Source organism: Salvelinus alpinus, chromosome 38 (assembly GCF_045679555.1).
Source record: "Salvelinus alpinus chromosome 38, SLU_Salpinus.1, whole genome shotgun sequence".
NCBI lineage: Eukaryota > Metazoa > Chordata > Actinopteri > Salmoniformes > Salmonidae > Salvelinus > Salvelinus alpinus.
Genome location: NC_092123.1, coordinates 8633423 through 8647902, shown reverse-complemented (window position 1 = coordinate 8647902; position 14480 = coordinate 8633423). Strand labels below are relative to the sequence as shown.

General features: G+C 44.2%; 1 pseudogene; it reads left to right on the top strand.

Annotated features, from left to right (window-relative positions):
* The window catches only part of LOC139566231 (von Willebrand factor D and EGF domain-containing protein-like), a 63460-nt pseudogene extending 52152 nt beyond the window's left edge, over positions 1-11308 (top strand).
* Positions 11309-14480: the final 3172 nt, after the last annotated feature.

Sequence of the window (14480 nt, the reverse complement as noted above, 5' to 3'; positions counted from 1 at the left end):
AACAATTAATCAAATGGCCACCCGGACTATTTTATTTACAGCCCCCCCTTTGTTTTTTACACTGCTGCTACTCGCTGTTTATTATCTATGCATAGTCACTTTATCCCTACCTACATGTACAAATTACCTCGACTAACCTGTACCCCCGCACATTGACTCTGTACCGGTACCCCCTGTATATAGCCTGACTAACCTGTACCCCCGCACATTGACTCTGTACCGGTACCCCCTGTATATAGCCTGACTAACCTGTACCCCTGCACATTGACTCTGTACCGGTACCCCCTGTATATAGCCTGACTAACCTGTACCCCCGCACATTGACTCTGTACCGGTACCCCCTGTATATAGCCTGACTAACCTGTACCCCTGCACATTGACTCTGTACCGGTACCCCCTGTATATAGCCTGACTAACCTGTACCCCTGCACATTGACTCTGTACCGGTACCCCCTGTATATAGCCTGACTAACCTGTACCCCTGCACATTGACTCTGTACCGGTACCCCCTGTATATAGCCTGACTAACCTGTACCCCTGCACATTGACTCTGTACCGGTACCCCCTGTATATAGCCTGACTAACCTGTACCCCTGCACATTGACTCGATACCGGTACCCCCTGTATATAGCCTGACTAACCTGTACCCCTGCACATTGACTCGGTACCGGTACCCCCTGTATAAAGCCTGACTAACCTGTACCCCCGCACATTGACTCGGTACCGGTACCCCCTGTATATAGCCTGACTAACCTGTTCCCCCGCACATTGACTCGGTACCGGTACCCCCTGTATATAGCCTGACTAACCTGTTCCCCCGCACATTGACTCGGTACCGGTACCCCCTGTATATAGCCTGACTAACCTGTACCCCTGCACATTGACTCGATACCGGTACCCCCTGTATATAGCCTGACTAACCTGTACCCCTGCACATTGACTCGATACCGGTACCCCCTGTATATAGCCTGACTAACCTGTACCCCTGCACATTGACTCGGTACCGGTACCCCCTGTATATAGCCTGACTAACCTGTTCCCCCGCACATTGACTCGGTACCGGTACCCCCTGTATATAGCCTGACTAACCTGTTCCCCCGCACATTGACTCGGTACCGGTACCCCCTGTATATAGCCTGACTAACCTGTACCCCCGCACATTGACTCTGTACCGGTACCCCCTGTATAAAGCCTGACTAACCTGTACCCCCGCACATTGACTCGGTACCGGTACCCCCTGTATAAAGCCTCATTATTCTTATTTTATTGTGTTACTTTTCTATTTAATTTTTTACTTTAATTTATTTTGTAAATATTTTCTTAACTCTTTCTTGAACTACATTGTTGGTTAAGGGCTTGTAAGTAAGCATTTCACGGTAAGGTCTACACCTGTTGTATTCGGCGCACGTGACAAATAACATTTGATTTGATTTGCAACCCTTAATTAGTCTTTTATTCCAAGATGGATCTTTGTCAGGTTACTCACATTGAAATTGGATTGGACTTGGCAAACCAATGGTGTTAACGTCAAGGCTGTGTCCCTCCTCCTTGAGGTATACTATATAGGTGGAGAACATTGTCCAGAACAATGCTACGTCAAAACATCCAGGTACAACCTTACAATTATATGGTATCTCTGTGTTGCTCACTCTATCCCATCTCTCTGTTCTGCAGTGGTGTGTAACCGCCACTGTCACAGCGGAGGAGAGTGTGTGTCTCCTGATGAGTGTGCCTGTCTGCCTGTCTGGACCGGACCCTCCTGTGAGACAGGTACAGCTCTGGTCCTGGGCACTTTCTTTCAGTTTATTAGGAACCCCATTAGCTGTTGCGCATGCAGCAAGCTACCCTTCCTGGTGTGTTCTTCTGTCCTTCTGCTTGCTCTTTGGGGTCTAGGTCAGGCTACTGTAAAGCACTGTGTGACAACTGTCGATGTATGAAGGGCTTTATAAACACATTTGATTGATTGAATGGTCAGTTGATTTAATGGTTGATTGGTTGATTGTTCTGAGTGTCTGTCCTCCAGCTGTGTGCTCCCGTGTGTCTGAACGGAGGGACTTGTCTTCGTCTGAACACCTGTGGCTGTCCCCGGGGCTTCTACGGCGCCCAGTGTCAAAACGGTAAATTACACTCTTCATTTAATTGTCGCACTTAGGAGACACTTTTATCCAACGTGACTTACAGTAAAGTGGCTGCATACATTTTTAGTGTGTGGTCTCCACGACCTTGGCATTGCAAGCATCACACTCTTACCAGCTGAGCCACACACACACCATTCCGTCTGCCCATGTCCTTGTCCACATACTGTCCTGACAACACACATGGGCCTGCTGTGGGAGTTTTGACTTGTGTATTTACTTGTTGAATGAAAGGAAAACTAATACAATAGATTGACAGAGGTTTAGGTGCATCTCTTTCTCTCCCACCGGCTCTCTCTCTCTCTCTCTCACCTCCATCGCTCCCCGCCTCTCTTTCTCCATCTCTCCCCTGTCTTTCTATCTCTTGCTGTTTCCCAGCTGTCTGCAGCCCTCCCTGTAAGAACGAGGGCGTATGCATGAGAAACAGCGTCTGCTCCTGCGCCGAGGGATACACCGGATGGCGCTGTGAAAGAAGGGAGTAAAGCCACTCTACCTCCTCCTCCAAGGCCCGCCCCTCCACCTGCTCCTCTTCCATGGCCCGCCCCTCCACCTCCACCTCTTCCTCCACCTCCTCCTCTTCCATGGCCCGCCCCTCCACCTCCTCTTCCTCCACCCTCTCCTCTCTTCGTCCTCTATCCCTCCTCCTCCTCCTCATCATCTCTTACCCACCACCATATGTGTGTCAGTGTGACAAAGTGCCCTCAACACAGTGGAGCCAGTTAATTCCAGAGCCTTGTTAATGTACAGCATATTGGCGGGTAAATTGAGCCATATGGATGAGGGAAGCATTTGATGGATGCACCCAGTAAGAGGCACCCGCCCAAGGGAGCAGGAACCAACATTTCAGAGCTTCATGTGGAGGCTGGGTATAGTCAAATTGATGCTATGGAGTGCTATTGACTAAGAGTAGTGATGCATGCAGGGGGTTTTACGTGAAGGTTTTAATTTAGCTATACATTACCAACCTGCTACTAATGGGTAATTAGTGCCGTGATAGCTTCAACAATGTGCTCATGGTAAAACTGGCTGTCCTCTCCACTGCGTTGATCGGGGCGGCAGCGTAGCCTAGTGGTTAGAGTGTTGGATTAGTAACCGAAAGGTTGCAAGTTCGAATCCCTGAGCTGACAAGGTACAAATCTGTCGTTCTGCCCCTGACCAAGGCAGTTAACCCACTGTTCCTAGGCTGTCATTGAAAATTAGAATTTGTTCTTAACTGACTTGCCTAGTTAAATAAAGGTAAAATAAATAAAAATGATTATGGCTATCAGGTACAGTACATAGGTCAGTTGAAGTACATGGGTCAGTTGAAAATCTCTCTCTGCTGTGTGAGATACTGTGGATAGTTATTCTGGTTAATATGTATGAGCTGAGATGGTAAGTTCTAGTCTCTCCATCCCTCCCTCCCTTATGCAGGTGTATGTGAGCCCATGTGTATGAACGGCGGGCGGTGCGTGGTATGTGTGTGACTGTCCATCTGGATGGAGAGGAAAGCGGTGCGATAAACGTCAGTGGGCTCACGTAGGACTTCCACAGTTGCACCGCTACCTGTAAACAGATGCCTCCACGCTAGCTGCGTACGGGAACAATTAATCATGGCGTTTGGGATGTGTAGTGGTTCACCGACTGCAGGCTGTGTCATGCCCTCACAAACAAGCATTTAATAGCAGCAGGTAGTCACATAGAATGTTAACAGCTTGTAAAGCGCTTTATGCAAGCCTGTTTAGAGCACAATATGGACACAATTATAACATACCAAAATATTTTCTGGTAAGGACATAAGGACTTCATAACACATTCATAACAATACATTCATAAGCCATACATTCATACGTTCATAAGCCATACATAACTCATTCATAAGCTACTCGTAACTCATTCATAAGCCATAGTTAACTCATTCATCAGCAGTGGTTTGTGAATTGATTGATGTTGTGTTGTCTTCCCCAGCCACTTGTCTACAGAAGTGTCTGAATGGAGGAGAGTGTGTTGGCCATAACACTTGCCACTGTCCTCCAGGCTGGCAGGGCATGCTATGCCAAGTCCGTAAGTACGCCTACATATGCGAGCCTGCTTGTACACACACACACACACACTTACTTCCTCTCTGAAGAGAATGGTGTGTTTAGGTTAACTATCTGAAATTGTCTGTTAATTGCCTCCCACCACCCTAGTTCTCCTGTGGAGAGTGGAACTGTCTCTGTGATCAATGTTCTGTCTCCTTCCCCTGTTATGTGTGTCTAGCATAGGCCAGGTCTCTACTACAATTACATTGTTAGGTGTAGACCAGAGGAGGCTGGTGGGGGGTGTAGACCAGAGGAGGCTGCAGTGACACCACAGTCTGAATATTGATATTGGTCATTCCTATGTTGAAGTCTTTACATGTGTTCTATTATGTGTTTGATACTGTTCCATTCAATCCATTCCAGCCATTACAATGAGCCCGTCCTCCTATAGCTCCCACCAGCCTCCTCTGGTGTTGACTCCTGAGACCAGCTCTACACAGTCCTGGGCTGGTTTATGATACCACTGAGATACCGATTTAGACAGTGGTTATTCCCCCAGAGTTACCGCTGATAAACCTCTTTATTTATTTTCTAAAGGGGTAGATCAGCTTTAATAATGCAGATAGATTGTGGCTTCCATCAATGTAATTGTCTACATAATTTCCAATCACCCATATATTTTGGGGGGAATATATACAGTGGGGAGAACAAGTATTTGATACACTGCCGATTTTGCAGTTTTTCCTACTTACAAAGCATGTATATATATATATTTTCCTTTATTATGTTCCCCTAACCCTACCACCCCTCCCCTAATTGATGTAAACTAGTGGACAACAACCCTTAGGCTTCTACTTTCAGCTTATACATACTATATACATTTTTATGGACACAGTATATTTTACAATAGTTCTCTTTTATTGACGTTTATTGCCAGTTTCATATGTCTCTAAAACATCCCTCATCAGCTCACTCTCACCACCACCATGCTTAACAAGCTCTCCGTTAACAACTTTTATCATCTGGTCACAGCAGCAGCAGCAACAACAAGAGCCCCAACCACGTTAACAATCCGCTGTGTCTTTGTTGCACACACAAACACTAACAGCTACATCTCATCAGAGTATCACTAGTAGTTCCTGCAGGAGCTCGTTCAGCATCCCAGCATTAACCAGCCAATACATGACTTTGAAGAATGACTCGGGAGTCATGAGAGGAACGGAAGTACTTAACTCCCTTTATAGTGAAGTCACCATCCGTAAAGATGATTCATCATTTCTGTTTATCTGTTTACACTGCCTCAGCCCTATTTATTTCTTTCTATCAAACCACTAATAGCTGTAAGTAAATCTCCCAAGTATACGGCGTAGTAAAATCTATAAAATTCAGTCCACACAGTATTCAAGTGTATAATAAAGTCATTCCTGCCTTAAATACAAAGGCAGACTCAGTCCCAGTGTTCACATTTAGTTATGCATGGTAATGATTCAGAGGTTTGATGGGATGATTATGGTAACTGTGTTGTCATGGCTCCATTTTGGCCCCTCTCTGGGACTTACCCAGAATCCTCAGGGTGGTAATATGAGTAGAGAGAGATTAGTGTCAGCTCTGTCGTTATGACGATGTCATTATTAGGATGCTAGGCTGATTTAGGACTTGTCCCTCACCTGCTGCCTCTCTCTCTCTCTCTCTTCTCTGCATTGTGATTTTCATTTTCAAATTTGTCATTTCTACATTGTGATTTCTGACATTTCTATAGCACTCTGTGAACAGAAGTGTCTTTACGGGAGCCGTTGTATCCGCCCTAATGTCTGTGTCTGCAGGAAAGGATATTCAGGGGTCCTGTGTTCCCATAAGGTAAGTAGATACATCACCTCAACACCTACTGTGACTGGAATCAAGAGAGGAATTGGGAGTATAATTTGAAAGCTGAGCATCAAGCTCACGCCTGAAAGTCAGAAATCTTTTATTGATGAGGGCTTTTCAACTCTTTTGCATTGGCTGGTCCATTTCAAGACTGTATGAATGCACGGTGGAATGAGTGTGGCCAAAATATGTGTGGTGTTTTTCATCTCCCAATTCCACGAGGCTGATGGAGGTCTGTGAACTATGTAGCGAAGATGCTGGGCTGAAACAAGACAATGCAACTCCTAATGGAGCCACCACACTGAATATCAGGATGCTCAATACCCACTGTTAATGTTTCTTCAAAATAATTTGTAATATACGTCACAATTCCAAAGATTATGAGCTGTACATAATATATGTATAATATTTGTATAATACTTTTTCTTAGAACCAATAATACTGTATTTTATCTTTTGAAGTCTGGCTTTTTTTACACGATTAAAACAAAGCACAAAACAGTCCTGTGTACTGTGGAACAAACTCACCAAGTTTGTTCCACAGACAAACTAAAAACTCACCACAGACGAACTAAAAACTCACTTGGAATTGTTATTTATTTGGTTGTCTGATGTTTTATAATTTTATACTGTTGTACATATCATCAAATAGGTTTTGTATTAATCACAAATCAAACCCAGGCAATGTATGATATTAAAGTCCATTTGTTATGTACAATACATAGTCTTGATTCTCATTCTGCATACAATCATTTCTTAAAATGTGAGAAGAAATGTGCTTTGTGTAAAACAGGTCACCATTGAGATCAGGGTCTCTTTCGCAAAGGAGCCCTGCGCATACAATCTGCACATACAATTTCATAGACCAAATCAAATGAAAATCAGAAAAACAAACTAAAATACAGCGCAACAAACAATCAAGAAAACAGCAAATAGTTCCCCAATCAATATTTACATTTTCCCTATTTTCCCATTTTCCCTTCAGAGCATCCAATCCCAGAGTATTTTGCAGTTGGTTCCAGTAATGAGGTGCATTAAAACTAAAAGCTGATTTACCTAATTCGGTGGAGACCTGAGCAATCTCAAGAGTTAACCAACCATGGTTTGGTCTCTCATGGTTTAAAAAAAATACTTTAACAACAAAGTTAAGTAAGTTGAAAGCTTGTGTAGTAGGGCTTTGTGAACAAATAGGGAGTAATGAATTGATCTATGGGACTTTAATGAGGACCAGCCAACCTTTTGATACAGGATGCAGTGATGAGTATTAAAACTGTCGCCCTGTGATAAAACAAATGTCCCTATGGTAGACGGCATCCAAAGGAGAGTAGAGTAGTGACTGCTGCAATCTGGGAAACGGTGTCACCATAATCAAGAACTAGCAAGAAGGTTGACTGTACAACCTGCTTCCTGCTATTTAGGGAGAGGCAAGATCTACAGTTGAAGTCGGAAGTTTACATACACCTTAGCCAAATACATTTAAACTCAGTTTTCACAATCCCTGATATTTATATCCTAGTAACTATTCCCTGTCTTAGGTCAGTTAGGATCACCACTTTATTTTAAGAATGTGAAATGTCAGAATAATAGTAGAGAGAATGATTTATTTCAGCATTTATTTATTTCATCACACTCCCAGTGGAACAAAAGTTTACAAACACTCAATTAGTATTTGGTACCATTGCCTTTAAATTGCTAACTTGGGTCAAACATTTCGGGTAGCCTTCCAAAAGCTTCCCACAATAAGTTGGGTGAATTTTGGCCCATTCCTCCTGACAGAGCTGGTGTAACTGAGTCAGGTTTGTAGGCCTCCATGCTCGCACACACTTTTTCAGTTCTGCCCACACATTTTTTATATGATTGAGGTCAGGGCTTTGTGATGGCCACTTCAATACCTTGGCTTTGTTGTCCTTAAGCCATTTTCCACAACTTTGGAAGTATGCTTGGGGTCATTGTCCATTTGGAAGACACATTTGCGATCAAGCTTTAACTTCCTGACTGATGTCTTGAGATGTTGCTTCAATATATCCACATAATTTTCCTGCCTCATGATGCCATCTATTTTGTGAAATGCACCAGTACCTCCTGCAGCAAAGCACCCCCACAACATGATGCTGCCACCCCCGTGCTTCACAGTTGGGATGGTGTTCTTCGGCTTGCAATTCTCCCCCTTTTTCCTCCAAATATAACGATGGTCATTATGGCCAAATTTTTGTTTCATCAGACCAGAGGACAACTCTCCAAAAAGTACGGTCTTTGTACAGTTGCAAACCGTAGTCTGAATTTTTATGGCGGATTTGGAGCAGTGGCTTCTTCCTTGCTGAGCGGCCTTTCAGGTTATGTCGACATAGGACTCGTTTTACTGTGGATATAGATACTTTTGTACCTGTTTCCTCCAGCATCTTCACACGGTCCTTTGCCGTTGTTCTGGGATTGATTTGCACTTTTCGCACCAAAGTACGTTCATCTCTAGGAGACAGAACGTGTCTCCTTCCTGAGCAGTATGACGGAAACGTGGTCCCATGGTGTTTATACTTGCGTACTATTGTTTGTACAGATGAATGTGGTACCTTCAGGCATTTGGACATTTCTCCCAAGGATGAACCAGACTTGTGGAGGTCTGCAAATTTTTTTTCTGGGGTCTTGGCTGATTTCTTTTGATTTTCCCATGATGTCAAGCTAAGAGGCACTGAGTTTGAAGGTAGGCCTTGAAATACATCCACAGGTACAACTCCAATTGACTCAAATGATGTCAATTAGCCTATCAGAAGCTTCTAAAGCCATGATATAATTTTCTGGAATTTTCCAAGCTTTTTAAAGGCACAGTCAACCTAGTGTATGTAAACTTCTGACCCACTGGAATTGTGATACAGTGAATTATAAGTGAAATAATCTGTCTGTAAACAATTGTTGGAAAAATTACTTGTGTCATGCACAAAGTAGATGTACTAACCGACTTGCCAAAACTATAGTTTGTTAACAAGAAATTTGTGGTGGTTGAAAAACAAGTTTTAATGACTCCAACCTAAGTGTATGTAAACTTCCGACTTAAACTGTATTTATAAAAAAGGAGCCTTAGCTTTTTAACTAGCTCATCCGTATGTTTTTTAAGCATTAAGTCTTTGTCCAATGAATAAATATGTAGTCCAGCTGAAACATTCTTGTGAGAACAAGAGAACAACATATATTTAGTCCTTCCTGCAATAAGCCAACCAAGGCTTTCTGTAAGGTAACAAGGTCAGATTGCAGCTCTAACACACAAAAGGTGTGATGGGTCCGCACTCAAAACTATGTCCCATAAAGCTTACTTTTATACATTAAGTAAGCTTTAAGCAACATCTTTTTGAGTGCGGACCCATCACACCTTTTGTTTGTCTGAATTCACGGGTTTTACACACCAGCCACGCTCTGGAAGAGCGCGATGGTCCCCTTTTGCTTTGTGCAGCTCTAACAAAGCCTGGTCAACAGTTGGGGCAATGACGTACATGACAGTGTTGTTCGCATACAGATGAATAATACAAGTTAACAGATATACCATTATTATTTACATAAATAGTAAAGAGAATAGGTCCCAGTACTGACCCCTGTGGTACACCTTTTGTAATATCCATGAACAATTTATGTTCAAATCTGTGCATACCAAACCATTTATAAATGAGGCCCCTGGTAATGATGCAGTGAGGAAGTTAGGGGTACAGGGGTTAGAGGGATGCCTCACCTAGCCCAGGGGCCACAGACATTCACTATGTGAGTCACTGGAGGTGGAGGATGAGGAGGAAATGGGGATTAAACAGATAAAACCACCACCAAACTGCATCAACTCTGAGCCAATTACGACAGGCTATTCTGCTCCAGCAGCCTTTTGTGGTTGGTTTTCAAATCTCATTTAAATGAGTCTTAGTTGCCCTGTTTGAGCTCAGTAGGATTAGTCTTTTTGCAAGTCAGTTGATGTTTGCGTATCTTTGTTCTAATCCCCCGTACTCTGCATACTGGCAGCTAATTCTAGTTGAACCCAAACAAGCAGCCTCTGCTTTTGAAATAGTGTTCAGAATAATTCTGTGGCAACCTCACCAACTCCTGGATGGTAAATATCACGGGAAAACCTGAGATCCACCCTCAGCGATTGTCTCTCACGGTTAAAACTTTGAGAAGCGAAACAAACTTTGTGATGGAAATTACTGTTGTATTCTCTGCTGTTTATCCCTCACAAGATGCTGAAAGATATTAGTTTATGGAAATGGATTTCTTTTGGAATAACAGAATTGCTTGCATTAAATGAAAACGCTGTTCATTTTGTCACAGAAATGACAATGGATCTTCCTCTCCAACAAATTTAGTCAGAACTTCCCTTTCTGTGTCTGTCTGACTGTCCTGACTGTCTCTGTCTGATTATGTCTGTCTGTCTCTGTCTGACTGTCTCTGTCAGATCCTCAACAGTTCTACAGCTGCCCCAGAGAGCATCTTGACTGGCTGCATCACTGGGGCCGAGCTCCCTGCCATCCAGGACCTCTACGCCAGGTGGTGTCAGAGGAAGGCCCCCAAAAATTGTCAAAGACTCCAGCCATAGAGTGTTCTCTGCAACTGCACGGCAAGCAATATCAGTGCACCAAGTCTGGAACCAACAGCACCGTGAACAGCTTCTTCCCCCAAGCCATAAGACTGCTAAACAAGACTGCTAATCAAATCGCTACCTGGACTATCTGCATTGACCCTTTTTCGCACTAACTCTGTTGCACTGACTCTATGCACACAAACTGGACTACCCACACACTCACACATACGTACACTGAAACCCCAACACACACATACACACACACACTTAACATGCGCACACATGCATACTCACACCACACTCACTCACACACAAACACACACTTTCACACGCTGCTGCTACTGTCTGTTATCCATCCTGTTGCCTAGTCACTTTACCCCTACCTATATATACATAGCTACCTCAATTACCTCTTACCCCTGCACATCGACTCGGTACTGGTACTGCCTGTAAATAGCCATGTTATTTTTACTCGTTATTGTTATTCGTTATTCGCTGTGTATTTATTCCTTGTGTCACGACTTCTATGTTTTATGTTTAACTCTGCATTGTTGGAAAATGATCCGTAAACTAGAATTTCACTGTTAATCTACACATGTTGTTTACGACGCATGTGGCAAATACAAAATGTATTTTAATTTTATTCTCTCTCTGTCTGTCTCTCTCTTTTCACTCTGTCCTCTGTTAGTCCCCAGTCTCACTGTCTGATCTCTCTAAACCCTTCATATTTACCAATAAAGTGTGCCTGTACACGTCTATGGGTGGTAATCAAAGTGATTTGGGAGGTGCAAAGTTTCCTAGTGTTGCATAATGGTCCAGAAGCAAAGGGGAGAAGCAGCTGCTGCTAATGACTAACAGAAAGAAAAGGCTGAACCACACCTCTCTTTTAGCACAGACAGACAAGCATGTAGGCCTGCACCTCGCTCCTTGAATCTCTCAGCCCCCTCCTCTCCTCTCCCTCTCTTTCTCCTCTCTCGCTCCCCTCTCTCTCCCACCTCCTGTCGTTCTCTCCCCTATCCCCCTCTCTCTCAGGAGCAGTTTGCCTCTGAGCTCTCCCTCTGTCAACAGTGTTAGTGACAGAGCTGCTGCGTCAAACATGTCACGCACTTGTCACTAGTAAGTCAACCAATGCGCTGTCACACACACAGCCCACACACAGCTGACACAGCACCATTCCTGCGCATGTATGCCCGTGCCCACCTACACAAATAAAGGCTGTCAAAGTGGCTCATTGTAGTTCCACACCAGTGCTATATTGCCATCTAGTGATGACATGCAGTCTATTGCTATATAACCCATAGTGTAGACCTGAAATACCAAAACAACAACTTGACAATGCACATACAAATTAACTCCCCTAATTTTTTACATTTTCATTTCCACAATTTATGGTTGCATTGATTAGCTCAGTTGGCCCTTTGAAATCACTCAAACCTATTGATATGAAATTGCTGTGATTAGAATTCCCTTTTCACACAACTTGCATTGCTCTCGGGAACACAAACTATTGTTGGTATCATGACGAAGATCTTGGTGTGATGATCTTAAAGTTTACTGAAGTAACACTATATAAGTGACTTGTGCATTTACAGATATTTATATCAAGGCTAAAGATGGCACAGGTTATGGGGAGACTGCCACGGGGTGGAGGAACAGCTGGCGGGTGACCGGTACACCTGGACTATTCACTCACGGTCCTGGTCGGGGAGCGCTAAAGCTGGTGTCATGACTCGAAGACCAAGGAGTAATTCCTTCACTGGGGTTTGAACTGAGTTTGAATTTGAGTTCTGAGAGTTGTTGACATGCTGTAACGAAGTAGCATTTCTAGGAACACACATCCTAACGTGAAACTGTGCAACGTGTTTTAAATAGCAATCAATTGACTGACACAGTGGTCTAACGTAAACCGGATGAATGTTTTCACTATGTCCAGATTTGCATTATCATCATTATGTGACCTTTGCACCTTTGCGTGCAATAGAAGTTTGTGCGACTGTGTGTATGTTGTTGAGGCTTCCGGTAGTTAGACCGGCGTTTGAGTCAGCGGGAGAAGATGAAAGACTTCCAGGAAACAGGAGACGAGAAAATGAAGGTTTGTGATGGAGGGAGTCACAGCATGACCATGTCTTTACCTGGGCTGAGAGTCGGAGATGGTTAATGTAGTGCATCTGCACTGTCACACTGTCTGTCACACCCTGACCCCTCAATGTGTGCAGATTTGAAGGGGCTGGAGAAGTATAAATCAAATATATTTATATAGCCCTTCTTACATCAGCTGATATCTCAAAGTGCTGTACAGAAACCCAGCCTAAAACCCCAAACAGCAAGCAATGCAGGTGTAGAAGCACGGTGGCTTGGAAAAACTCCCTAGAAAGGCCAAAAGCTAGGAAGAAACCTAGAGAGGAACCAGGCTATGAGGGGTGGTCAGTCCTCTTCTGGCTGTGCCGGGTGGAGATTACAACAGAACATGGCCAAGATGTTCAAATGTTCATAAATGACCAGCATGGTCAAATAATAATAATCACAGTAGTTGTCAAGGGTGCAGCAAGTCAGCACATCAGGAGTAAATGTCGGTTGGCTTTTCATAGCTGATCATTAAGAGTATCTCTACCGCTCCTGCTGTCTCTAGAGAGTTGAAAACAGCAGGTCTGGGACAGGTAGCACGTCCGGTGAACAGGTCAGGGTTCCATAGCCGCAGGCAGAACAGTTGGACAACAACGGCCAGGTGGACAACAAGGAGTCATCATGCCAGGTAGTCCTGAGGCATGGTCCTAGGGCTCAGGTCCTCCGAGAGAGAGAAAGAAAGAAAGAGAGAATTAGAGAGAGCATACTTAAATTCACACATGACACCGGATAAGACAGGAGAAGTACTACACATTAAATACTGGAGGCTGAGACAGGAGGGGTCAGGAGACACTGTGGCCCCATCCGATGATACCCCCGGACAGGGCCAAACAGGAAGGATATAACCCCACCCACTTTGCCAAAGCACAGCCCCCACACCACTAGAGGGATATCTTCAACCACCAACTTACCATCCTGAGACAAGGCCGAGTATAGCCCACAAAGATCTCCGCCACAGCAAAACCCAAGGGGGGGCGCCAACCCAGACAGGAAGATCACGTCAGTGACTCAACCCACTCAAGTGACGCACCCCTCCTAGGGACGGCATGAAAGAGCACCAGTAAGCCAGTGACTCAGCCCCTGTAATAGGGTTAGAGGCAGAGAATCCCAGTGGAGAGAGGGGAACCGGCCAGGCAGAGACAGCAAGGGCGGTTCGTTGCTCCAGAGCCTTTCCATTCACCTTCACACTCCTGGGCCAGACTACTCTCAATCATATGACCCACTGAAGAGATGAGTCTTCAGTAAAGACTTAAAGGTTGAGACCGAGTCTGCGTCTCTCACATGGGTAGGCAGACCATTCCATAAAAATGGAGCTCTATAGGAGAAAGCCCTGCCTCCAGCTGTTTGCTTAGAAATTCTAGGGACAATTAGGAGGCCTGCGTCTTGTGACCGTAGCGTACGTGTAGATATGTACGGCAGGACCAAATCGGAAAGATAGGTAGGAGCAAGCCCATGTAATGCTTTGTAGGTTAGCAGTAAAACCTTGAAATCAGCCCTTGCCTTAACAGGAAGCCAGTGTAGGGAGGCTAGCACTGGAGTAATATGATCAATTCTTTTGGTTCTAGTCAGGATTCTAGCAGCCGTATTTAGCACTAACTGAAGTTTATTTAGGCCTTTATCCGGGTAGCCGGAAGGTAGAGCATTGCAGTAGTCTAACCTAGAAGTAACCAAAGCATGGATTAATTTTTCTGCATCATTTTTGGACAGAAAGTTCCTGATTTTTGCAATGTTACGTAGATGGAAAAAAGCTGTCCTTGAAACAGTCTTGATATGTTCGTCAAAAGAGAGATCAGGGTCCAGAGTA